The sequence below is a fragment of the Dreissena polymorpha genome, chromosome 7, assembly GCF_020536995.1.
Source record: "Dreissena polymorpha isolate Duluth1 chromosome 7, UMN_Dpol_1.0, whole genome shotgun sequence".
In the NCBI taxonomy this organism is placed as follows: Eukaryota; Metazoa; Mollusca; class Bivalvia; order Myida; family Dreissenidae; genus Dreissena; species Dreissena polymorpha.
The window spans coordinates 104,910,285-104,935,513 of record NC_068361.1 but is presented as its reverse complement, the minus strand read 5'-3'; the positions used below and the strand labels follow the sequence as shown (position 1 = coordinate 104,935,513).

The following is a 25,229-nucleotide window of genomic DNA, read 5'->3' as shown; positions in this document are numbered from 1 at the left end:
ATCCATGCTGTAATAGTTATATTGCGTTCTCGCACAAATAATATTCCATTCTCCAGATATGGATCAATATCTTTTGCGATAAAAGAACCAGTCAAAACTAAAGCTCTTCCTTGGCACACTTTTCAAAAGTTGCCATTTGTTATCATGGTCTCTAAGCAAGAAGATGGGAGCATTAATGAAGCTAAAATTAATATGGCAAAGATTGTTCATGCAAAAGAGCTTATGGAGCGTGAAGTGACTTGTCCTGTATATGGTACCAAAAGACCATTTTACAGGTACTGTGATAAGGTTCATACACCTTTTACAGTAGCTGCCATGGAGAATCTAGCAAGTCAGCTATCAGATACAAGCACAGCTGTTTACCCAAATGGTTTGAGAAAAATCAATGTTGAGCTAATCCATGAGCGTGCTTCTAAAAGATTAACTCTTCAGGGGCGGTATTCTGAAACTTTCTTAGACAAAATATTCGCTAAGAATTCACGTTTTTTCTAAGTATTTTACTATAACTGTAATATTTTCTTAGTTTTTGTCTAAGAAACGTTCTAATCTCTTAGAATTTTCTAAGAGTTGCCAAATTTTACTAAAAAAGTTAGAAACCTCAACACCTGTCTTAAACTTATAGAATTTTCTTAGATAAAATTTGTATCGGCCATTTTGTGTTGATTCATAAAAACAAATATCGAATTTCACGTCGAACCATCACAGGTAAGTTAAATTTTAACATTGGTAAATAATGTTTACATTTTAAATGAGTGAAAGGCAACTAATTACGAAACATAAATACCCATCTTCGTAAGTTTACCCCCGCAAATGTGTGTACACAATTTATTTAATATATTTTGACAGTATTTATTTATTATTATCATTCAATTTAATAGTATTTCGAAACATTCACTTCCCCTCTTATACAAAATACGACACTGTTGAGTGACGAAACCTCCGTAGATACAGTAACTTTCCATCATAACAAATATGGCGGACGTGTCAGTTACGGTACATTTTGGAAAACTTCAAATGAACGTTTTCTATGTAAATAGGTACATAACGATGGAAAAGCGCATCATTTATGTTGCTTTGTGGTTTAATGCTCATAATTGTATAACACTGTATGGATTTAGAATTGGTAACATTTATTAAATTGGAGAAAGTGTAATCAAATGTCAATTTAACACCATTTTAACTTTTATACTGATTTGAAAGAAAAACATGATAGTATTTCTTTGGTTTCTATTTTAAGTTATTGTCATCCTAACGTTGTTTACATTGTTGAAATGTTCATATTTTATTTGTAACCGGATGGTGAATTGCCATTTTTACATACGTATTGCCTTTGAAATGAACTTTGGTTTGTAAAAATCAAATAAGACTTTAAGCATCAATACCTGACCCGACAAATGATACCCGCCCTAATGAAGCAATTAGCAACCCAATGCATCACACTATCCTGTGTTCATGATTATTTTTTCCCCAAATGTAGACGCTGATGTTAATTGACACTTTATTATTACAAAATGTTTCTAATATTATTATGTGTGTATTTTTCTTACACAAAATATAAATGAATATAAACCTTGTTTATTTATTGACTTGTAGATATGAACGAAAGGCTGGACACATTTGAGAACCTCACGAACATTGAGGTTGTAAGAAGATATCGGTTAGATAAGGATGGCATCGATCGCCTTAATCAAGAATATGGTGAACGTTTATCACCTAAAACACTTGGGCCAAAGAATGTCTCTTCTTTAGAGAAAATCCTTATCACCCTACGCTATTTTGCTCCGGTGATTTCCAGATAAATGATGGTAACATTCATAATTTGTCACAGCCATCAGTGTCAAGGGCTGTGACACAGTTCACTGAGATGCTCGCTAGCAGGGAAACTACATCAAGATTTATATTGTTCCCTCTAAATATGCATGATGTCAGCAGGGTAAAGACGGATTTCCAAGGCATAGCCAACTTTCCAAATGTTGTTGGCGTTGTGGATGGCACTCAAGTGCAGATGTGCAGGATGCATATGTCAATAGAATGGGATATCATTCTATCAATACCCAGGTAAAAAAAATAGTAATATACATTTATTCTTAACACATATAGAAGCCTAACTGCCTACATTCATACATAGTTATCCAAATTTCATTATGCACCCATGTATTTGTATACAGGATTTCATTTAAAAACTATGATTCCAGTGATTTATCTTATGTAAATGATGCATTTTACATTGACGTACATAGTTCCATTGGTAAACAAGAGCTGTCTCCAGAGGATGACATATGCCCCCCGCAAAACGCTTTGATAGAAACTATTTGCATTTTTTGAAACCTAAACGCAGATTTAGAAACCTTAACGCGGACCCTAATTTCAAGGTCAAGGTCAAAGGGGTCAAAATATTTGTGCCTATATGATCACTCGTGAAATAAAATCGATATTCCATCGAATCCAACAAATATCCTCTATATATTGTGAAATAAAACAATAACAGGTAATGGTGAGTGTTATTGTATGTATGTTTACAACTCAACCCATGGCAAAATATAAGACTTTAAGTTAATGAGGTGTTTCAATACAATTAATAATAAATACAGTATTTATATAGTGCAATAATATCAAACCATGATTCTAATTTAAAAGTATTATCAGAAAAATGAGACACGTTCTGAGAAAACTGGGCTTAATGCATGTGCGTATAGTGTCATCCCAGATTAGCCTGTGGAGTCCGCACAGGCTATTCAGGGACGACACTTTCCGCCTTAACTGGATTTTCGTGTAGAAAATCGTGTAGACTTCCTTCAAACGAAAAATACCATAAAAGCGGAAAGTGTCGTCCCTGATTAGCTTGTGCGGACTGCACAGGCTAATCTGAGATGACACTTTACCCACATGCATTAAGCCCAGTTTTCTCAGAAAGCGTCTCAAATAATTTTGATGGATTTTATTAAATGTATATTTGATATCACAGAGCTCACATAATAACAAGATCAAAAGTCGAAAGGGGAATAGGCCAACTGAAAAGAAGATGGTGAGTGCTGCATGGCGAAATTCGTTTGAAACCTGAAAAGGCTTGCCAGTAAGTAATTAATTTATTTCCCAAAAACAAAACATTATTTTTAGTTTCAAGGAAGTCCCTCATTACCGAAAATCAAGTTAAGGCGGAAAGTGTTGTCCCTGATTAGCCTGTGCGGACTGCACTGGCTAATCTGGGACGACACTTTTGCTCATGCATTATGCCCAGTTTTCTCAGAACAAGACACATATAATTGTATGTGTTAGGAAATGTTTTCAAACAAAATGCAGATATTTCATGTGAACAAAAGTGCTTTCATTGTAAAAAATAAATTAAATTTTCATTACAACAAATGCTATTTTGAAAAGTTTTGAATTTTTTCTATAGACTAAGGATTTTGATATTAACTAAAATAAAACCTTATGATCAAAATGAAAATTAAACATGTATGGTGACTGCAACTTTTTTTCAACAATCAAATTTCAAGCATTATCTTCTTTCTCTTCAGCAGCTCTGCTAATGACATCACCTCGAGTTGGTCATTGTCGTGACAGCTGCAGTGACACCTGACAAAGACAATTCATTTGTCATACTTTGACATATGTACAAGACTGAGCAAATAAATGTACTTTGGGTTATAGAGTTAATTTATTATCATTCAATAATTGGAGAAGTGTTAATCTTTTTGATAGCCTTTGTTGTAAAAAAATATTTTGTACAAAGTAACAATGGTATTTACTATTTTTTTTACAATGAGTTATTCTTTTGTTTGATTGATAGGGGTAGAGTGGGGACGGGTACTGGTAAGACTGGTGTAGATTTTTGTTTAAACAACCTCCTTCTAAAATAAATATTTTTATTATTTATAAGACCTAATGGATGTGTGGTTAAAATTATGTAACCACATTTATGAATTCTTTTTATGTCCCCCACTATAGTAGTGGGGGACATATTGTTTTTGTCCTGTCTGTTGGTCTGTCTGTCTGTTTGCGCCAACTTTAACATTTTGCAATAACTTTTGCTATATTGAAGATTATAACTTCATATTTGGCATGCATGTGTATCTCATGAAGCTGCACATTTTGAGTGGTGAAAGGTCAAGGTCATCCTTCAAGGTCAGAAGTCAAATAAATGTGGCCCTTATCGCTTATTTTATAAATACTTTTGCAATATTGAAGATAGCAACTTGATATTTGGCATGCAAGTGCATGTCATGGAGCTGCACATTTTGAGTGGTGAAAGGTCAAGGTCATCCTTCAAGGTCAGAGATCAAATATATGTGGTCCAAATCGCTTATTTTATGAATACTTTTGCAATATTGAAGATAGCAACTTGATATTTGGCATGCATGTGTATCTCATGGAGCTGCACATTTTGAGTGGTGAAAGGTCAAGGTCATCCTTCACAATGTCAAGGTCATCCTACAAGGTCAAACATCATATAGGGGGACATTGTGTTTCACAAACACATCTTGTTCAAACATAAATGAGTTTTATTTTTGATTTATTTTAAACTTGTTACCTCAGTGTAATGACTATTCAAACAACTAAATTTTTGAAGGTGTATTGTTACACCATTACCAATAGGTTTTTACTTTACAACAAAATTAAACAAAAGCAACATTGTTAAAAATGACATGATAGTCTAAATTTTTTTGATACTTTACATGAAGAGGACTTTATTTTCAAAGTGATATATAAGGCATATGAACAAAAAAATGAGTACTTATTTTAGAGGTATTAAAGCATTAACATTTATAATATTCTTTTCCTTATATATTTGTTTATTTCTATTCTCATTTTGCAATTAATTGATGACTACCCGAGGCTGTTTGCCTTAAACACTGTATTATGCAATAAAGAATATGGTATGGTATGGTACCTGTCAATGCACGGTCTCTTATGTAATCTGTATAAATGAGACGGTGCTTGGCAACCATGTTTAGCCACTTTTTTTCCAGCTTTTCTGCCGTCCTGTTTTTAGTTGCTTTTTGATTGAACTTAGTTTAAACCATCGCCCACATCTGCTTGTTTGTTTGACTTGTTATTCCAGTTATTAAATACATAACTTGTATTCATTAAACAATCACTTACTATGTACATAGCTTTGATTGCTTTATATTGGCTTAACCGGTATATGTAGCAACTAGTGCAAATAAATTGGTGTCAAGATTTCAATAGTTGTTTTATTATTATAATGATAATTCAAAAATAAATTTATGGTGAGATTATCATGCATTTTAACCAGTTGTGTTCATACAGAGACTCAGTGAGAGAATGGGAACAAGCATATTTTCGCATCAAACTATACTTTCCATTACTCCAACAAAGTCATGGTTTTTAAAGGGGCCTTTTCACAGATTTTGGCATTTTTTAACTTATTCATTAAATGCTTTATATCGATAAATGTAAACATTGGACCGTAAAAGCTCCAGTGAAAAATCAATAATAAAATTAAAAAAAGGAAAAGAACATTGCCCGAACCAGGTTTCGAACCAGTGACCCCTGGAGTCCTGCCAGACTCCTGAATAAAAAACGCTTTAGCCTACTGAGCTATTCCGCCGAGTACATATACATGAAGTATTTTATACCTTATATAAGCAATCTTCGTAGTTTCACAAAATTTAACGACAAAAACAGAACTCTCCAAATTATTCAATCGTTTCGCGTTGCAACGCTTTATAATTTTTAGGTTTTAAAATCGTCAAAAGATGCATATAATGGCTATATTAGACCATGGTAAATGTTCAGTATTACTGTTTCCTCACAAATATCATAACTAAAACGAAAATTTGCGAATCTGAAACAACTTTTTTCAATTTTGTCAATTTACCAAAGCGTGAAAAGATCCCTTTAAGTTTTTCTAGCTTTGTTCTTTTGAATGCGTAATAGCTTTTATGAGTAGACATACAGCTCAGGCTCAGTAGCTGGGAGTTTGATTATTGCAAATTTTTTTACCTAGGATGAAATATTTTTATACAGTTTATTGTCAAAAATGTACAGATACAACTGTATGTTCAATGGTGAAATTGAAATTGCCAAAATCTGCTAGACACAAAACAACATTCACTATAATTTGGTTACCTTCAGTGAATCTATGTCGTATCAGGTCATGGTTACTCAATCCATGCAAAAACGCAATACCACAGTCTTTCGCCATTAAATTGCATAAGATGATGCAGTCGTCTAGCGAAAATTTATGTTCCCTCTCCTTCTTATTTGACGCCATTGTATTTGTCAAACACGTCGCCTGTTTACATTCCGTGGGAAATTTTCTATTTTTAGAAACAGGAATTCCAATTCTTGACGAAGGTGAATGGTTACAAAATGACATAATTATGAAATAAATATAGAATCACATTATTCCAAACATACCATTATGCAACCATCCGTTTTCTGTTCAGACTTGACACATTTTATTGCTTACGATTGAAGATTGTTTAGACACGTAATATTCTAACAATCGTTCAACATTCGCGCGAATATAATTCGTTGCACATTATAACTGTTACTCTACTCTGAACGTTTGAGCGATTTCATTATTATCGGCTTTAACGCAAAGTAGATGGAATTACGTCCTATATACAATTAAAATAATGTGTTTGAAGCCTTAAAACACATTACACTCGCGTATTTGAATGACACACTTTGTTCATCGAAGTTGCCATATTGTTTTGCTTCGCAGTATTAACGCGCATGCGCACAACTGCAAAAAGCGCTTAATCTGTCGATAATACAAATTTTTTACGAACGAAAATAGTTTTATTTTCTAAGAACGTTTTTTCTCTAAGAATGGTCTTAGAAAAATTCTAAGATAAAAATCTTAGATAAAAAACTTTCTTAGTGAAAAAAATTAAGAATTAGAAAATTCTATGTAAAATATCTAAGAAATGTTCAGAATACCGCCCCAGCTGTTCTCTGAATGGATAAACTCTGGTTTTATTATCGGAAGTGGCATAAAAGATGCGATTCTAATTGAAAATCAAAAAGCCACATCCAGCTGCCTTAACATGGAACAAATTGCAAATCTAATATGGAACGATCTAGCAAAGTTCATACTAGAGAATCAAACTAATGACAAACTTAACCTTGATGAAAATCCAAATGAAACCATAAAAATAACACTCACTGATGTTGTCTTGTACGGTGTTCAGAGGAAATGGCTCAATCCTAGCACAGATGTTTCAAATGCATCACAAAAAAACATTGAACAGGTATTATTACCTGAAGATGAATTAAAAAACCTAACCTACCTATGTTGTGAAGAAGTAGAACTTCTCCTAAGGGAGAGCAGCAATGATGAAGGAGATTCAGGTAGTGTTGCACAGGGTGGAGTTTCTAACTTGTCTGAAAACCCAGAGCAAATTCTCAAGAATGGAATGCAAAACACAGTGTTACAAAGGATCTCAGCACCAGATGTGGACCGTCAGAACCCTGTTGCTGAGGATACACAAGGATACCTACAAATGGCTTTCCCGGATGTCTTCCTCACTGGTGATGCATGTCCACACCAAGAACGTCCTCGTAGCATTAAAAATAAATCAGGCAGCTACAAATTTGCTTACCTGTATTGGGTATGCGCACAAAAACGAGCAATGGTCAATACTGAGCTTCAATTTCTAGTTCATAGCATGATTAAACGAGAACATAGCAAGGGAAAGGCCAAGCTCGCTCTGAAAAGTGATGCCTTTGAAACAACTGGAATACCTGTAAAAGAGGATTTAATGCAAAATGCAGAGCTTCGTGACTGGACTGTATCAAACCTAATGATGTTCAAGTCCTCAATACCGGATACAGCTCCATTCTGGAAAAGGTCAAGGGATGATGCAATAGCTGTTCAACGGGATTGGGAAGAAAGTGTTCCTTGGCGAAAAGACAAAATGCCAATGTCAATTATGCTGTTCCAGACTCGTGCTCCACCGTATAACCATCACCCGGCAATTCACAAAGTCTGTCCAGGTACAGAGACCCTCTCCATCCAGAGTGACCAAGAATTTTTGGAAGGTCGGCGAAGAAACGTACTACAGTATCCAAGCATCGTATCGTTTATGTGCGCATTGATGGCAGAGCTGGACACAACGTTTTTATCTAGAATTAGATATGATGGTGATGCCTATTTTACACGGTTTGAATGGGGTGCAAATGCCAATCCACATGCTCATAGGCTGTATTTTAGTCGTGAATTCAGTCAGCACATGGACAGCTTGAAACTAAATATACAAAACTGCCTTCAGAGTGCCAAAGACGAATGTTTAAATACTGGCCAAGATCTCGACAATCCTCTTGTTCAGGACACTATCCGTACTAGGGTACTCGACTGTTGGGATCATGCTAGGAAGGATTACATTGAATATATGCGACCATTCTACACCAACTGGAATGCAGGTTTACTAGCAGATGGTAAAAACAAGACATTTGATTTCATCTATGAAAGGACCTCCGCCATCTGCAGACTGAACATGGCAAGTGTGATAGACAATGCCCTCACAACCGGTGATTTTTCAACATTGGACACAATATATGTGACTGTTGTCAATGGAACATGTCGCCACTTAGGTCATACAGGAATAAACGATCAGCCTTCCAAGACAGATAAATGTGCAGTGGTTAAGAAAAAGCAATCGACATGCAAGGAAACTGGGAATAAACAGTCCACAGAGGTTATTACCTGTAAAAGGCGAAAACCGCAACCAATGAATAAAGTACCCACCATTGAGCCTGACAAACACAATAAGAAAATTTTTCAACTTCAGTTTGAATGTAACGACAAATGGTTTAATGGTCATGATCCTTTTGAGATTCTGCATGTTCTTAGCAATGCTGATGACAAAGCTGTTGTGCCAGAGTTTCTCAGAAAACCTCCAGTAATAGAGGTCAGTTGTTGCCAAAATAAAGACAATAGGGTGCAGGACTTAAATCTTGAGTTCTTTTCAGATACTGGTGACTCTGCTACAGAGTATGTAACTAAATATGCCTTTAAAGATGCAATTCCCACTAAAACATCTAACGAAGTGCTCATAACTGCAATGGAGAAGTTGCAAGATGGTGAACCAATAAATCAAGGTGCTGTTCAAAAAATGTACAATAGCCATGCAATTGCTGGCACAACATCTATCTTTCAGGCAACTCACCTCAATCAAAATATCCCACATGTTCTTTCAAATGTTAACATCAAAAGTTGCAGTGTATCTGGTTTGTCTCTGCTGAGAACTGACTATGATGAAAAAGATGGTGAAGATTACATTCTCCCACCTCTCATTAAACAATTTGATGGGCGACATGGCACAACAGCTGTTTTCATCGAATGTGGCAAAGAGTCGCCAAAACTGAAGGCAGAGATACAATGCAACATGTGTCTACATCAGTTTTGTGACTTGTTTGATGTTAAAGAAATTAAACCCAATGATGGGGGGGAAAGATTCTTACAATTTAAAAGAAGAAGTACTGCAAGAAATGGCAGATTGAATGCATTAAAGCTCATACCTTGCCATGGTATAAGAATGGCAAATCCCCGTGGAAAACAATATTGGCACTATTGTAGAACACTCTGCCTTTGGAAGATTCCTTGCCACAAAACTACTGACTTTTCACCAATTGCTGAAGATGCAGAATCTTTAAAGAAAGCTTGGATTGATCTATTCAATCAAACATTTCTTGATGGTAATGGACTTCCACCATGGGCATACAAATTTTGGAAACATCACCATCTTCCTCGAAACAACAACTCTGATTCAGATTCATCCTCAGACGAAGATGTCGAAGAAAACCAGCAAGCTTGTGCAGTAGATGCAACTGATGACACTCATCTTAGCAAAATTAAAAGCAGTAATTACGATTCCGCTTCAAAACCGATAGCACGCCCCGGAAATGAACAGTTTTATCAAAACCCTGTTGATCGCTTGCGGTCTGCCCCGCAGCAGGGCATAGATTCCAAGCCATGTTTCAGTGATTCTGACGTTTTAGCCAATCCTGAAGGTGTTGATTTTATGAAGAGCTGGCTAGGAGAGAATGTTATACCTTCTATGGCTGAAATACATGCTCATATTTCAAATCTCACAAACACACAAGGAGTTTTGTCAAGTAATTCATTTGAAGCATCTTCATTAAATGATAAACAAAAGATGGCTCATGACATTGTTGTTGATTATGTTAAAATTAGATTAAATTGGGAAAAAAATAAACAAGCACCTCCCCCAAACCCCTTGCGTCTCATTCTAATGGGCAATCCAGGTACTGGAAAAAGCTGGACACTAAAATGCATTATAAGCAGTGTAATAAGCCTCTTACAATCTAACCCTGATTCAGATGCACAGGTAAGCACTTGGACAGACAGAATCAAACTTGCAGCTCCCACAGGAGCTGCATCAAGTCAAATGTACTTCAAGTCAGAGACTTTGCATCGACTTTTTTGTATACCTGTCCATCTAAATGAAAAAGATTTGCGTCTGGAAGAAACATCTGCCACATATTCCAGACTTATGCTCAATTTTGACCCCAAAAAATTCTTTCTTCTCATTGTTGATGAGTTTTCCATGTTGTCACGAGAGATGTTTGCCTTTGTAACTGAATGACTGATTCAGTGCAACATTGATCTCGACAATATTGGCATTGTTCTTATTGGGGACCCAGCACAGATTCTTCCGATTGCAGCTGAACCTCTCTGGAGCGCTCGTTCGTACACGCATGAAAACAAAAAATGCAGTTCCCTTTCTATTAATGGTTTGATAAGGTTTAGACAGGTCTTCAAATTTCCACCGTTACAAACAATACCAAACTATGACAAATGGCAATCCTTAACATCGCCTAAAGATCGTCTTTTATCAGATGATATTACTGCTTGTCGGAAAGATCTGATGCTGGGCCAATTTGATGCTGTGTTTTTGACTGAAGTCAAAAGAACCGATGTTGATCCCATTAGTCAATGTTTCACTGGAAAAGTGCTTGTCAATATGAGGTATGGTAAAAAATGCAGGGAAAAAGAAATGCTATTCCTTAGGAAAAACTGTGCAACAGAACGTGATATGAAGATGGACGGGAAGTGGAACAGTGCACATATCATCCATGGGTATCATTTTCATTCAAAAAACCATGAAAATAGGTCAACTGTTGAGTCTGAAAACGCAAAAGCTCTTCTCAGACATCACAAAATAACAGGAAATCCAATAATGCGAATCGACTCAATACATCGTCCAGCAGCAAAAGAAAACAAGCTGAGAGCAATGTCTGCAAAAGAATTTGAAGGTGCCCCACCCAGCTGGCACGCATGCAGGGGAATGAGAGTCATGCTCTTACGTAACATTGCTCCAAGTATAGGTCTCTACAATGGATCATTACATACTTTGGTGGGACCAATATATAACAGGGACAGCATTGTTGCTTCTTTAACTAGTGCAGATTTGAAAACAGGAGAATTACAGGACTGCATTACTACAAAACCAATCGATACATGTGGAAAAGTACAGCAGATTCCCCCAAAGAGTGTATTGCTTTCTGTTGATGATGTTCCTTTTTGTAAGGATACTGTTGATGAGTTTCCTTCAGGCGTACACATGACCTGTAAGTTTCAGGGTCCTAGTAACCCACCAGAAATGCCTGATTTTATGGTAATAGAAGCTTCCAATTACTCGGGCCCAAATATTTTAAGATTACCAGGATGCGAAAATTATGTCCCAATTCCTCCTGTTGAAAGTTACAAACAAAAAGCTGGGAAGACAAAGTCAAACATACCCATGATTAGAATCGCCTTGCCACTCGAAGGAGGAGATGCAGCAACAAGTTTTAAAGGACAAGGAGCTAATTTCCCATTGGCTGAAGTTGATCTGGATGGCTGGTTTCATGTGCCTGGCATATTCCTGGTTGCCATTTCTAGGGTTAGAAGTCCCGCCCATCTTCATATACGTACTTTTCCAAATTACATGGACCTTAAAGTACAAAGGCTTAAGGAAAATGTTCTTGATGCACAAGCATTTGAAGAAGCCGTAAAAGTTAAGTCTGAACGCATGTACCGTCATAAAAACTGTGGCGACCCATTTTGGACTACTCATTATAATGATTTGGCAGACAGTATCATAGATCAAGCTTTTGCAAAAAGGTTAAGTATCAAAAAGAACAAAGAGGAACTGATTCGCATCGTGCAACTTATGTTTATAGACACCGATACAAATGTTATTATGAGAGTGCTTGAAAAGTTGATCGAAACCCAGGAATATCTGGTAGCTGAAGCAGCACCACACATAAGTCAAGAGGATTATGAAACCTTGACTAATTACCAAAAGAACAAATCTGTTAAACCAAAGGTTTTAAAAAGACAATTTGACGATAAGTTATCTCTCGGTGGCCCATCATGTGACATTAAGAAAAGGAAATTACCAACCCCAAAACAAAAATTGTCACCTCTTGATCCCATACCTAATGAAAATTTGCTGTCCCTAAAAACTCGACCTGATATTTCCAGACAAACATTTAAAGGTTTGCAAAACAGTGGAAATAATGTGTGCTTTTTGAATGCCCCAATTATAGCTCTTTGCCATACCAGAAGTTTTGATGCCTTCTTAAGGGAGTGTCAATACTTGCACCAGCAATGCTCTGGTTACCACCTTCAAAATGAGATTTGTCCTCTTTGTGCACTGAATGAGGTTGTAAATCGTGCCTATCGGCATCACAATTTACCCCTAAGGGATCTCCCTAAAATGCCAATTATAAAACTAACAGAGTCCCTGCTCCCTGGTTGGCGCCTAGGAATAGAACATGATGCGGATGAGTTCCTTGTTAAACTTTTTGACCGTCTTGATCAAACATACGATTGCCAAATTCACAAGGGAACTGTCAAAACTACAAAAACATGTCAAAGTTGCAGTTCCTCAAAAATCAAAGAACAATTCCGATCCCAAAGAATCTTAATCAATCTTGTAGATCTAGAAGAAACACAAATACGTATACAAGAGGGCATTAACAAATGGCTAATGGAACAGAAATTGCTTAATTGTGAACATTGTGGTGAAAAGTTACATGATGTCAAACGTGAATTGGTCAGACCGCCCAGTCTCCTGATAATAAATATTCATCGTAGTGCACAAAAGAGAATCTCTCTTGATAATAACATTTTTATTAACAACGAGACCTATGAGTTCAAAGCGTCTGTCAATCATCACCACCAACACTACACTACTGTTGGGTGTGTTGATAATAATCACTATATTTTTTACAGTGATGAGCGTGTTCAATTGTGCCACGGAAATTTAGAGGAAACAGAACAACCAATTTTTTCCATAAATACAGTGAGAACACCACTTGAAGAATGTGCCATTGTTTTAATGTATGAACGACAATTGCATTTATAACTTAAAATTACATCTGGGAAATAAAAGCCATGTCTCTTATGGAACAAATTATATTCAGAAAACATGAGTACATGCATGTATGTAGGCACCTAACATACAACTGCTAGGCACATATAATCAATTTTGTTTACATAAATCTGATATTACAGACAAAATCATGTTCACCATCATATCAGAGATTTACGTATTAAATGCAAAGAGAGCCTGCGACGCAATGGATGAATCGTCTTCGTCAAATCTATTTAACATATAAACAAAAAACAAAATATCTACAAACATGTCAAACAAATATAATCCCAATAAAAAGGTTGTCGGAATAAACATAGGAAATTTGTATCAAAACATAAATAGACTACTAATAACCTGTATCTTGTCGGCCCACTCCGACCCATCAACAATAGCCACGAGAGGTGTCGCCGAGCAGGGCATAGATGACAGGTCCCTCGACGCAGCGTCATCGGCTTCTTGTCTATTCGCCCTGCTCTGGCTGCATCTGTTGAAAGGCACATAAAATCGACAATTTTTACATAAATCTGAAATTACCATCGTCAAATCTATTTAACAAATAAACAAAAAACAAAATATCTACAAACATGTCAAGCATAAAAAATATAATCCCAATAAAAAGGTTGTCGGAATAAACATAGGAAATTTGTATCAAAACATAAATAGACTACTAATAACCTGTATCTTGTCGGCCCACTCCGACCCATCAACAATAGCCACGAGAGGTGTCGCCGAGCAGGGCATAGATGACAGGTCCCTCGACGCAGCGTCATCGGCTTCTTGTCTATTCGCCCTGCTCTGGCTGCATCTGTTGAAAGGCACATAAAATCGACAATTTTTACATAAATCTGAAATTACCATCGTCAAATCTATTTAACAAATAAACAAAAAACAAAATATCTACAAACATGTCAAGCATAAAAAATATAATCCCAATAAAAAGGTTGTCGGAATAAACATAGGAAATTTGTATCAAAACATAAATAGACTACTAATAACCTGTATCTTGTCGGCCCACTCCGACCCATCAACAATAGCCACGAGAGGTGTCGCCGAGCAGGGCATAGATGACAGGTCCCTCGACGCAGCGTCATCGGCTTCTTGTCTATTCGCCCTGCTCTGGCTGCATCTGTTGAAAGGCACATAAAATCGACAATTTTTACATAAATCTGATATTACCATCGTCAAATCTATTTAACAAATAAACAAAAAACAAAATATCTACAAACATGTCAAGCAATAACAATTCCAATAAATAGGTTGTCGGAATAAACAGGAAATTTGTATCAAAACATAAATAAACTACTTATAACCTGTATCTTGTCGGCCCACTCCGACCCATGAACTCAATCTTACTTTACTCTCAATATATGCTGGAAAATGCTGGATAACGGAAAAGCATCTTCATGGGATTGAAGGGTGCTGAGTTACATGAAAGTTTATGTTGTGTGTTATGTAAATATATACATGTTTCATTGGGTTTTTTACGCATGTAAATACTGTAAAATTAATGTTGTTTGTTATGTAAATATACATGATGTTTGATTAGGTTTGTGTTAGCATTGGATATTAATTATTAATATATTATTGCATGTAAAATTGTAAATACTGTTAGATTAATGTTGTTGTGTTTTGTGAATATAATGTTCTCTAGTAATTAGTTTTTATGCTCTCCGAAATAAAATTTCGGCGGAGCATATAGTTGCCAGTTTGTCCTTCCTTCTGTCACACTTTTGTTACATTTTCTCATAGCACCTTTAAAACTTAACCAATCTCTTTCTTATATTTCCAATATTTCTATGAAAGTTAATAACAAATAATTGTTTTCATCATCAGTATATGTTAATCTGGCGAAACATGAATACATTTATTTATTTTTTATTATTAATACATGTAAAACAAATCTTTATTATGTTCAACTTCTTTATTAAATTCATGTATGTATGAATATAACACTGTATTATGTGAATTGGAATAAGACATCAAACTGCGAATGGACATCATTTTGGTGATTTTCTCAAACAAAACTATTCATTTCATGATCTACATATATTTTGTAATACATTATCTATAATTTAAGCTTAATAAGAAATTTTCCATGACTTTTTCATTAACAGTGATTGAATTTGTATCATTTAAAGTGTATTTTGAAACCGTGTGCATGCGCGGCATGGACACAGTATCATTTCATGAGTTTTTTTTTTTATTAATAAGAAATCCAGTTTTGAAGTATAATCAATTTTAATGATGCTATTATATATGCAAGTATATGTTTTAAGTATAATTTGTAAAACTAAAAAAATGCAACATATAAAACTGCATATTATGCACTTTTGATAAAACACAATTTATTCCCAAATTGATGTCTTATTCCCAATTCACATAATACAGTGTTATATGATCTTTACGCGATCAATATGATATTTAAATATTCTTATTTGTTCTCACATTGACTTAATGCTTTGTATAACTATTTTGTAAATGACAAAACACTGTAAAGTTTACGTCAATAAAACAATCTGTGTGTCTGTCTTATTTGGCATGTAGGTACCTTGCATGGACCTCTACCTTATGATGAGGTTTGAGGTCAATGGGGTCAATGTCACTGAGGCTAATAATAGATTCTAATGTCTCACTTTTTTTACAGTTTGTCATAGCACCTTCAATAACTAACCGATCTCCTTCATATTTGGCACGTATGTACCTTGCATGGACCTCTACCTTTTGATTAGGTTTGAAGTTACTGGGGTCAAGGTCACTGAGGCTAATAATAGATTTTTCTGTCACTCTTTTGTTACAGTTTCTTAACAGATCTCTTTCATATTTGGCATGAAGGTACATTGCATGGACCTCTACCTTATGATGAGGTTTGAGGTCATTGGGGTTAAGGTCATGAGGCTAATAATAGATTCTTCTGTCACACTTTTGTAACAGTTTCTCATAGCACCTTCAATTCTTTACTGATCTCTTTCATATTTGGCATGTAGGTACCTTGCATGGACCTCTACCTTTTGATGAGGTCACTGGGGTCAAGGTCACCAAGGCTTATAATAGTTTTTTTAGGTGGTTTTTAACACATAGATTGACAAAGCCCGTCATCGGGGAGCATCCATCAGTTTCACTGATATTCTTGTTTTTAAGGCTTTTGTCAGTTGATTTTCTTAATTTTAAGTAAAATAGCATTTGCAAGCAATATCAGAAATGGAATAATTCTTTGACCGTGAAATAAAATTGTATAACTGAGCAATTGTTAAATTGCTAATAACATTTACAGGGTGCAGCATCAACGGGGTTCAAAATAATGTTGTGGTTACGGTTCCCCAACGGGGCCTATTATTTTGCTGCGACCCTACATCATTATATTCAAAATTAAAAGCCAAAATAAAAAAAATCGCGATAAAATTAAAACTGTACTGGAGGAACGTTTTTTAGCCACGTCAACGTTTTTAACGGAGTGCGATTTTTATGCACGCACCGTTAGCAGCATCGGCGAGGCACTTTATGTATTAAATGCATAGAGCGTCTGTGTTGCAATGGAGAAATCATCTTTTTTGTCAATGTTATTTAATGTTTTACGTAAATAGTAGTGCTGTGCCTCCGAACACAAGTGACACTCGGATTTTTTGTAGTGCTGTGCCTCCGAACACACGTGACACTCGGATTTTTTTAAAGTGCTGTGCCTCCGAACACATGTGACACTCGGATTTTTTTTAAAGTGCTGTGCGTCCGAACACATGTGACACTCGGAATTTTTTTTAAGTGCTGTGCCTCCGAACACAAGTGACACTCGGATTTTTAAACTACAAATGGGAGAAGAAGCCCGATAAGGTGATATAAGCCGAGCCTAGGAACATTAAATCGGATGGCGCCCGTTGATACCCCTGCCACTGAGCAGCTTATACGAGTTATAACTATAATTAAATGCATCGATTTGATTACGATGCCAATCCTACTAAATTCGATTTAATTCTTTAATATATAGCCATAGATAGTAGAGTGCCCTGTACTCTGACTATTTGATACAGAAAGGTCAATGTTTTATCTTTACCTGAAATAACGACGCGCGATTTGGTTAATTATTACTTTGGTCATCCAATCAATAAGCGGGTAACAGTCTACTTTCGGACAAAGAGTAAAAATGGCTGAAAAAGTTGTGGCCGAAAAATTGTAATAATCAGATGCGCCTATGAAGCTAAAATAAAAAGTGTGGCAGTATTTTGGGTTTCGGGATGGTAGCCCTCCCTATAAAATTACATATAAACTTTGCTTCACGGACCTGATTTACTCTATTTTTAGCTTACCTGTCACAAAGTTACATGGTGAGCTCACAGTACAGGCAATATGTACTTTGACAAAAACGCGTGTCCGCGGTGTTCAATTGTCCCAATGGGTGACATTTTGGGGGGGGGGGGGGGGGGGGGGGGCGGACACACTACTGACCGCGGTGTTCAGTGTACACCTGAAATTGCTGCGATTGCACGCTATTGTAAACGGGAACACCCGTGATCACCGCGATGCTGCGCAGCCACCGTAAACACCTGTCTGTGAGAGTCATTCACACGTTTTAAATGTACATGTACAAAATAAAATCATATACTTTATGTACATGTTGATATTATGTGCACATTTTTTATGTGTACTTAAACTCGGGCAGTACGTTAAGTCGGAAACTAAAACTAAGCGTTTAGATGATCAATACTATTAACTTTTATGCAATACTATTAACTTTTATGGTGTTAATCAATGCAATTGCCCTTTTTGTTTTCACAAAATTGGGTTTCATTTTTCCCGATTTCCAGAAAATGACTTGTACATGTTGCATGAATTCTAAATATAGCGTGTTACAGCGTGTTTGATTTTTATTTTATTCAGATGAAATGTCAATTCCAAATAATTCGCAAGCTACCCCGGTACTTAGGAAGAAATTCACTACGAAACTTTAAATCGAAATTAAAAGATCCCAATGTTGTCTGCGCTACAAAGATTTTGTATCAAAAATAAATACACCCATGCCAATTTTTGCGCTCTTTTTATGGTTCAGAACAAAGAAAATGAAAATATCATGGGCATATATACATGTATTTATTTGTGGCTACAATTTGTAACAGAACATGAACTCTACACAACGCGCACACTAGGCGTCAGGTGATTTACGAATGTTGCAATACACCTGTTCTGATTGGGCGCTTATTACATCAAATCTTTAAATAGAAACATGCAGAAATTCATTTGATAGTTTAGAGATATGGCGAATGTTGTGATTTTTGCGTTTTTATCACACTTTTATCTGTTTAAGCGAACACCGTAAAATGAACACCGCAACGAGTGGCGTTTGTCAAAGTACACGTTGCCTGTACTGTATGTGATTGTGTGTTGTCTGGCGTCCGTGCGTGCATCTCTCAACAGTTTGTGTGAACAGTAGAGGTCACAGTTTCAATCCAGTCTTTATAAAATTTGGTCAAAATGTTTATCTTGATGAAATCTGGATTGGGATTGTTTTAGGGTTGTCTGGTAAAAAACTAGGACACTAGGTCAAAAACTAGGTAACTAGGTCAAATAATAGAACAACCTTGTGTAAACAATAGAGGTCACAGACAGACAAACAGACAGACAGACAAACAGACAGACTTTTTTATTCAAGACTTGCACATTGCACATCGTCTAAACACATATATTTACAACTAATATGTCAACATGTTTTCATCAAATATGTATGAAATTAAGTCAGAATGTTATCTTGATGAAATCTGGGTTGGATTGTATTTGGGTCATTTGGGGTCAAAAACTAGGTCACTAGGTCAAATAATAGAAAAACGTTGTGTAGGCAATAGAGGTCACAGTTTTCATATATAATTCGATGAGAATGTTTATTTTGATGAAATCTGGGTTGGGATTGTATTTGGGTCATCCGGGGTCAAAAACTAGGTCACTAGGTCAAATGATAGAAAAACCTTGTGTAGACAATACAGGTCACAGTTTTCATCCAATCTTTATGAAATTTAACCGGAATGTTTATCTTGATGATATCTGGATTGGTGGTTTATTTAGTTCAAATAGGGTTAAAAACTAGGTCAAATCAACAACGACGGGTAAGACACCCCCGAACTCAGAGTTTCGGTTCGAGGGTGGGGAGGTGCCGATGTGTCACTCCTTAATGTGGCTTCCTGTGAACGCTTTGTTCTCAGGGAACGGTCCAAAGCCCGTGTAAACACAGATGGGGGAGAACACAATTTATGTGAGTAGGAATATAAACATACTAATGAAACATTTCCAATCGATGTTTACATTTAGCATTTGTTATGCGTTATTTTGCCATTTACAGGCGACATTTCACCCAAGAAAAACTACATCGCAGTCAGCGCACCAGGTAAACGCCTGGTAAATGGCCCAAATATCAGCCTCAGCGTAGTTTCTTTTCCTGTTCTTCTTAACTTTAATTTTATTTGATATTGAAATATATGTATTATATATAATATGTTTTTTACACATTTTATATAAATTCATAGATATTTAACAAAATCGTATAATCTCGCTTTAAAATTCTTGTTGTTAGTTTAAAAGTTATTTAGCAGTTTTAAAGTTGTTCTGTTGACTCAAGTTGATGGTGTTTCTCCAACTGATGAGTCCCGGAAACACGGTACGAGTCGACAAAACATTAACAGTAAGTAAAGTTTGTAACTTCTGGTCATAAGCATTATTTCAATATGACCTACTGTAAGAGAAAGACGTATGGGAACCTTTTTATGCCTTCAAAGGGTGGCATATAGTTTTTGAACTGTCTGTCTCTCTGTCAGTCTATCTGTCCGTCCGAAAACTTTAACATTGGTCAATATTTTTGCAAATTTGAAGATAGCAACTTGATATATGGCATGCATGTCTATCTCATGGACCTGCAAATTTTGACAGGTGAAATGTCAAGGTCATTCTTCAAGGTCAAAGGTCAAATATATGGCTTCAAAGTGGTGCAGAAGGGGGCATTGTGTTTCTGACTAACACATCTTTTCTTATACCCTACTTAAAAGCAATTATTAATTAATGTAATTTTTGTGCTTCATCCAGAAGTTCACAAGTTTACTTTCTGTAATATTGGGCAGTCTGCAAAATTAACCCAAAGCCTGATTGCCAATGCGATGAAATCTCGGCACTAGCGATAGAAAAATTGAATATATATTGCCTGAATTGCAATGAAAAAAATTCAGAGCAAATAAACCAATTACATGTTATAATCAATTACGCATTCCAGGTGTAAATTCTTACAGTGACAACGCTTAATTACTTCCCTTAGTTTTCTATCATTAGTCATATCCATTTGATATTATAGAGAGTGTAAAGTCGGGCTCGCCTATTTAAAAGTAATACTTTTGGTAAACTGAACTTGCATTCTACGCCGATAAATAAAAGGGGTTTTAAACATTAAGTAAAACATTTAAATGTCTTTATTACAATAGCTTTGAAATAACGAAATAACCGTAACAGTGTTTATCATTCATATCATAAATAATGAAAATAATATTTCAAAATATTATATTGTAAAAATCTCTCAGTGTCAGATGTGATGGAATAAAAGTTTGAAACCTGGGATACTGATTAGTATGCAATCTTACCCCCCCCCCCCCCCCCCCCCAATTGCAATTGATATATAACGACTGTTGATATTACTTTCATAATAATGTCACTGTAAATTATTTTTTCTGGACATGAAACTCTTCTGGCTATGACATTTTCAAAGATTCATAGCCACATTGGCTATGAAGACAAAAAACTTAGTTTTGCAGACTGATATTGGGACGAAACACACCAGACGTTCGGGTCCATAATTTTCAAAATCCTCAAATATAAAATAGTTAATACGCAAATTTACTTAAGGTTTTCCAAAATTTAGCAATTATAAATGTTTAATCATGAATTTGGTAAGTGTCTGGGGTGTCTTGGAGAGTACTTTTTTGTCTATAAGATAATAGAGCCAATGTTAGCACTATTGGTTTTATTTTCCCTAAGTATACACTGATGAAATTGAACACTTATCATAACTTATGGTTATAATAATAATATATTGTGTAGGTTGTTTAAAAAAAAAATATATACAGTCTAATAACCATATTAAGTCATAAGACATGTATTTCTTCAAAAAAGAATGACATTATGTGTGTTCGCTGTAAAAATATTGTACAGAAAAAATCGACTTAAGCTCAATGTCACCCGAGTTGTTAAAGTGCATTTTGACGGTATTGCCCTTGACTTTTGCCCAATTTGTAACAATGCCCTATTTTGAGAGCCCATTCTGAATTAAGTTCATGTCAAAGGGAAAAGTTATGCCTAAATAAATGAATATTACGAAACTAAACATTGTTACACTGTCGCTAATTTTTTATATAAGTTTTATGACACTTGATTGTTTATGGCTTTAAAAAGCTAGTGGTCCGGCCGAAATATCAACATCTGTAATTAAGTGGCCTAGGCTTAAATATAAACAATCTCTGCAATAAGTACTGTATAGTTGCAATCATCATTTGCACAGAAAAAAATCTCAAATTTATTTGAACTCCACACTCATTCCATCACGCGAAACCCTTAAGGTGTCGCAATACTGGTATTGGACGTCATCATTGATGACGTTCATTCGAACGAATGATAAAGGGGGCTAAGTTTCGTTAAGTTGAGGCATATAGTCGCGATTTGGGAGTCTTGAATACTGGTCGGCTACTTTTGCTGAAATTTGACATGTATATGGACAAGAATGCGATCTACCTGTTGGCGTAGGCGTTATACCTGGGAAAAATATAGTTTTTGATTAAATCACGAAAAAGTTTCGCAAGTTTGACAAAACCGGATATACAAAATGCGGTATGTGGATATACCGAAGTCCTACCGAAATCCCCGAAATTAAACTTTGATAAAACAATGTTTCATTAGTGATTTCAGTGTATTTCGCAACGATCTATATTAAAATACGCAGTTTTTCAATACACAATCAATATTAATGGGGATTTCGTGGGATCTCGTGGATTTCTGGGGATTTTGGTAATTACGGGAAATTCGGTATTTCTTCACACCCGTCAAAATGGTCGACTTCGTCAGAATGAACGCTTAGAAAGTATTTACAAAAAAACATCATCTCAAACGATGTAAAGTGAACGCTACTTATCTGTTTTGTAGATAAGTATACGATCCATTGGAAAACACTAACATTTGACATAAAAAAACGCCAGTGGATATGGAAATCTTCATCGTTTGAAATAGCAGACGGCGTCGACCAAAGGCGAAAAGATCGCGAGAAAGTATTCACAAAATAACATAATTAAAAATGATGTCAAGTGAACGCTAATTCGCTGTTAAGTAGATAAGTATACGATCTATTGAAAAACCATAACATTTGACATAAAACACCCGTGGATATGCAAATCTTCTGCGTACCAAATAGCAGACATCATGCGGCGTCTAATCTGAGTCTACGCTGTTTGCCAAGGCCGATAGTATAATGAATGGAAATGCACAAACTCAGCAACTGGCAAGCATATATGCATTAGTAGATTGTTTCGTGATTATTTAGAAACGACTACATAATTCTTTTGGTTCAGCCAGTGCAACTTAACAGAAATAAGTATAATAGTTTCTACACCTGACAACAATGTGCCAACTTTATACAAGGTAAGTTGTTTACATTATTTAAAATATTTCAAGCTTACAATATACAACAATAAACAGCTGGTACAATGTAATGTCATCGTTTTAATTTTAATAAGCCCGTGGTTAATTACCCTTTTTAATCTTATGGTTCAATGCATCTCTAACACCTTCAATTGACATTCTCGGCTCGGGTACTACTTACCGGTACATGTACCCCGGGTACTCTTAACTTTACTTACATGTAGCCCGGGTACGGTAAAAAAACTTAAACATACCCGCAAATATTAGATTGTATCCGAGTTGTATATCTGCCAAAAATCTGATGTCGTTAAACATGCTAGCGATTAAAGTAAAACAATATTGTTTACCTTAAAGAAACTTCTCTTTAAAAAAAATCTGCATCAACATGCTTTTTAGTATGAGTGTTGAGAGGACGCCGTAGGAATAATCAAGTAATCAAGAAAACGTCTCTGTTTCTGCTTTTATTTCCTTCATGTATAATGACGATAAGGATTGACGACTAACATTGACGGCAATGATAACAAGCATTGAAAACTAACACTAACGACAAGGATTGGCGACTAGATGTAACATTGACGATTCTCTACAATAAATGAAATTAACAATAAAGAATGAATAATACGATTATAGTACAACAGATCTGCTATTCGAAGTATAATATGATAGCATACACTCATTAGAATAAAAGGTTTCATAAATAACAATTTGAAACATTTTCAATAAATATCGAAATATCTTATACAATATTTATTACACAGCATGAATTATTTGTTAAAACATAATATAAATACCAAATATGGTGTTCCCCATTTAACGGACCTCGCAAACCAAAAAATGTTTCTTTAAAAAAATCTATGACGGTAAAAAGTGAACGTGCCACATCGCGGAAAATATACTTGACAACGTCATACAATGACGCGACTTTAAACAATTTAAGATTTTAAATTGAATCACATTAATGATTGTAAAAATGAGTTTTGATAATTCATTGTATAAATGCCATTTAACAGAAAATTGACATAAATGTAAACATAATTAATTTTTACAAAATAGCCGACAACAACCGATTTAGTGTTAAAATTCCCGGGTATGTTTTAGTATATTTACCGTACCCAGGGTACGAGCCTTACTAACTGTATTATTATTATATCTCACCGACTACCTTTACCTTGTTGTGTTTCAACCTGAAATTTATGTAAAATCCGGCTTTCTTTACTTTTATTTTTCATTCATTTGATTACGCAATTGTTGACGTATCTCGTGGAAAATTATTTGAATCTTTGGATTTTAGTGACGACAAGCTGGAAGTGTCAATTTATTTTTTACAATGAATCTAAGATGTATTTAATTTTTGTGTGTTTGTCATGCATAGTTCAGTGTTTTCCAGAAAAATTTGAGTAGCCAGTTATATGGCCGGCAACTATGCAGTAAAACCAAAGCATTTGTGACATTTACTTGATATATTTGGGAAAAGTAGCCGGCATCAAGAGTTAATGTAACCGGCAAGATCGCTAGCAGCCGGTATTTAAAGAGAACACTGATAATAGTAAACTAAATCTCTACGACGGGATTACAGCTTTGTAAAATTGTTTTTTGGGTGATAATGGTTAGTAATTCATACTAATGTTATTAAAAAATATCGGCTTTAAATTTAATTTTGAGAATGCGATGGAAGAACAGAAAATGAAGAGCATACAGGGATGGAAATAAGTGGTTTACCGTGAACCCGGGGCAAGTAGATTTTGGCCTGGGCAACTCAATTTCAAAAGTTGGTAAACTTCTTTTTTTTAAAGCTTAAAACAATTCACTGCAATAAAAATTGAAAAACAATTGATCACCATGGATCAATACTAGTTAAATAACATTCATTATTTAGGAATAGGACATGATTCAATTCAGGCTCATAATAAAACATCATGCATTGAACATGTGTTGTCAGCAAATGTATTTAATTATCTATTATTTTATTAAAAGAATGTATAATATTCACATGTTCATATTTCTGGGCTCGTTATTCTTTATCTGGGCAACCAAAATACTAAAGATGGTTGCCCACAATAGTAAACAGTTAGTTTCAATCCCTGGCATATCATTGTATCTCTATTGTTATAAGCATTGCATTAAAGTTGTGATTGAGGTTAGCCTGTTGTTTATGGTATATTTACATTTTAGCTTGACTGTTATATATGAAATATATATAGTCGAGCTATCCTACTCAACCCGGCG

General features: G+C 35.4%; 1 protein-coding gene and 2 long non-coding RNA genes across 3 annotated transcripts in view; 1 reads left to right on the top strand and 2 right to left on the bottom strand.

Annotated features, from left to right (window-relative positions):
- Positions 1-25,229, bottom strand: part of LOC127840004 (sodium-coupled monocarboxylate transporter 1-like) — a 639,226-nt gene that overhangs the window by 58,353 nt on the left and 555,644 nt on the right. The window lies entirely within an intron of this gene.
- Positions 921-5,181, top strand: LOC127837273 (uncharacterized). The gene is made up of 4 exons (XR_008029203.1): positions 921-1,037; positions 1,594-2,058; positions 2,966-3,073; positions 3,519-5,181. It is a non-coding gene; the product is annotated as an uncharacterized LOC127837273 (long non-coding RNA).
- Positions 3,074-6,912, bottom strand: LOC127837278 (uncharacterized). The gene is made up of 2 exons (XR_008029210.1): positions 6,094-6,912; positions 3,074-3,576 (listed from the first exon to the last, which is right to left on the bottom strand). It is a non-coding gene; the product is annotated as an uncharacterized LOC127837278 (long non-coding RNA).